The 3528-nt window shown below is 36.7% G+C and overlaps 1 non-coding gene across 1 annotated transcript; it reads left to right on the forward strand.

The window, feature by feature from the left end:
* The first annotated feature begins 2946 nt into the window (after positions 1-2946).
* On the forward strand, positions 2947-3053 carry LOC138807856 (U6 spliceosomal RNA). The gene has a single exon (XR_011366310.1). It is a non-coding gene; the product is annotated as a U6 spliceosomal RNA (small nuclear RNA).
* Positions 3054-3528: the final 475 nt, after the last annotated feature.

Consider the following 3528-nt stretch of genomic DNA (forward strand, 5'->3'; position numbering starts at 1 on the left):
GACTTTACATGTACATTTGAAAGTATTTGATGTATGATAACCAATCAACATAAAATATAAAATGATTTTCATAAAAAATAAAAATGATGAGTCCCTGCCTGGTTTTAGGATGAGGGTTATGATGGCTTCATAGAATGTGTTCGGTAGTGAACTTTCTCTTTCAATTTCATTGAAGAGTTGGAGGAGTATTGGTGTGAGCTCTGCTTTGAAGGCCTTGTAGAATTCTGCTGTAAAACCATCTGGTCCTAGACTTTTCTTAGATGGGAGGTCTCTTATTGCTGTTTCTATTTTCAATGCTTGATATGGGCCTGGAAAGACTTGGAAAAAATTATATTAAGTGAAGTAAGCCAAGCCCAAAGAAACATAGGACCCATGGTTTCCCTCATTTGCAATAGTTAGTATATGTAATGTATAAGTCAAGCAGAAAAGGTCAGATAAGGTGATGTTAGGAAAATGAACCCTAAGATATGTATTTAAATGTTTTTTTTCTTTCATACATTTGTTTCTAATTCATTTATATGATTATTTCTTTGTTGCTTTGTATGTCCCTCCCCCACAGTATAACCCATGCTTTCACTGTATTTGATGTTGGTATAATTTGTGGAGGGGAAGGGGAAAAACAAGTCATTTAAATAAGGATACAGGTGGACCCATTGCAACAATGAGAAGTACAAGTTGTCATGTTGAAAACGAACTTTACAACTTTGATGGGGAGGGTGGGGGGAGGATTGGATGGGGGGGAGGCTTGGAAGGGATGGGAAGGGGAAATAAAGGAGGAGGCTACAATGCTTGATAAGAAATGTACTCATTATCTTGCCCATGTAACTGTAACCCCTCTGTACAGTTTTTTCACAATAAAAAAATAAAAAATAAATGAAAATAAAAATGACTCAGAAGAAATTATAAGTGCAAATACAATCTTCCCAGAAGAAATCTCTCAGAGACTTTGAGAAATCTCTCATGATTTTGAAGAGGATAAAGTGGCTGAAGTTAGTATAAATTTAGAAGTATGACAATTCACAAAAATATAAAAAGATATTCATATATTTCATTATATAACTCAAAGCAGAAAGCAAATGTTGTTTAGATGATTTTTTAAAACACAGTCTTTCAGGAGCTGGGAAGGTGGCTCAATGGTAGAGTGTTTGTCTTGCATGCATGAGGCCCTGGGTTTGGTTCCTCAGCACTACAGAAGTAGAAAAAGATGAAGGCTCAAATGGTAGTGCTAGCCTTGAGCTGAGGGACAGCACCCAGGCCCCAGAATTCATGCCCCATGACCAACAAAATAAAAATCAACAAAACAATGCTGGGTGCCGGTGGCTCGACTGTAATCCTAGCTATGCAGGAGGCTGAGTTCTGAGAATCACAGTTGAAAGCCAGTCCGGGCAGGAAAGTCCGTGAGACTTTATCTCTAATAAACCACTAGAAAACCAGAAGTGGTGCCATGGCTCAAGGTCTAGAGTGCCACCCTAGAGCTGAAGAGTGCAGGGACAGCACTCCGGCCCAGAGTTAAAGCCTCACGACTGACAAAAACAAAAAACACAAAAACAGTCTCTCACTTTTGTGGTCTCAACTCTGTAATACCGCCGCTTCCGACGAGGGCTAAGATTTTGGGTGTGGACATTTATCATCCCTCCTGATTCAGACTGTACTTGATAATTTATTTAATAAATATTTTGTTCTTAATTTTCTTCTTTGTAAACTCACATGCACCTATAAAAAATCTTTGGCCATCCCAGTAAGCTTCTCAAAGTACCTCCTGATGACGACTTATAAAAAGTTGTATTATATTACAAAAAGGGAAACAATGCAACAAATAAAGAAAACCAAAAGTTAAATATTAATGATTAATAAAATAAAAAACCAAACAATTACCAGTGTATTATTTTCTCATATTCCTGTGCATTTAAAACTGGCTAAGATTATGATGTTCAAAAAGAGGCTTTTGTTTTGGTTTTTATTTTGGGTCCAGTCGTGGGCATGAACTCTGAGCCTGGGCGCTGCCCCTCAGCTCTTCAGCTCAAGGCTAGCGCTCTACCACTTGAGCCACATCACCACTTCCGGCTTGTTGTTTGCTTATGGGTGCTGAGGAATCGAACCCAGGGCCTCAAGCATGCAAGGCAAGCGCTTTACCACTGAGCCACCTTCCCAGCCCCTCAAAAAGAGTTTTATAGGCTATGAGTAGTCTTTAAAATTACCACTAAGATTACTTTTTATGGCTCATCTCATCATTTGTATATGGCTTATATCATCATTTGTTCCTCACTAACATGTTAAGTAAGGAAGCCCTAAAAATTTAAAGAAACTATATGGTTAACAAAGTCTTAACTCTTCACTCTGCTTCTTTACTCAAAGACTTTGCAATTTCTTATTGGTAATGTTTGTATAAACTCTGAAAGGTACATAATTAGTACCATATGTCTGCTACCATAAGCCTTAAATACTTTATAGAAAAGTTTATGACCAGCCAAACAGTCCTAATTTTGGCATATATATGCAAATTCCCAAAATTAAATACATTTAAAACTTAACAAACCTTAACACTTGCTGCAGTGTTCATTATGACAGGTGCCTTGTATAGAATAAATGAATTTCTCCTCTTACACATCTCTTGAACAACAAATATCTGGAATTATTTTGTTTTTGACATGCCAATCTTGACTTTATTCTTAAATGTGTGCTTATGTAAGAAATACATGGTTTTAACAGTTTGTTGTATTGCTAAAAAAGAAGAAGAAGAAGAAGAAGAAGAAGAAGAAGAAGAAGAAGAAGAAGAAGAAGAAGAAGAAGAAGAAGAAGAAGAAGAAGAAGAAGAAGAAGAAGAAGAAGAAGAAGAAGAAGAAATACATGGTTCTAAAATTTCACAAGAATTCTTTTGAACTTACTTTTTTTTTGAATTGTCTAGTTTAAGAAAATCAATTACACTTTATATATAAAAAATGTTCTGTGCTCAATTAGGCAGCAAATACGCTAAAATTGGAACAATACAGAGAAGATTAGCATGGCCCCTGAGCAAGGTTGACATGCAAATTAGTGAAATGTTCCATATTTTTGCAACAACAGATGCTGGAGAGTATGTGGCCACAGGGAACTCTACTGCATTCTTGGTGGGTATGTAAACTTGTTCAACCACTTTGGAAAGCAGTATGGAGGCTCTTCAAAAGACTCCATATAAAGCTTTCCTATGACCCAGCAATCCCACTTTTGGGCATTTACCCAAATGATCACAAACAAGACCATACTAAAACTACCAGCACAGCTATGTTTACTGCAGCATTATTTACAATAGCTGATATAGAGCCAACCCTGATGCCCCTCAGTAGATGAATGGATCAAGAAAATATGGGTGTACATACACAACAGAATTCTATGCCTCCATCAGAAAGAATGGTATCACCCAATTTGTTAGGAATTGGAAAGTCTTGGAAAAATTTTATTAAGTGAAGTAAGCCAAGTCCAAAGAAACATAGGTCCCGTGGTTTCCCTTATTTTCAATAACTAATATATGTCTGGGATAAGCAGAATAAT

Source organism: Dipodomys merriami, unplaced genomic scaffold (genome assembly GCF_024711535.1).
Source record: "Dipodomys merriami isolate MVZ:Mamm:240054 unplaced genomic scaffold, mDipMer1.0.p SCAF_437, whole genome shotgun sequence".
NCBI classification, from domain to species: Eukaryota; Metazoa; Chordata; class Mammalia; order Rodentia; family Heteromyidae; genus Dipodomys; species Dipodomys merriami.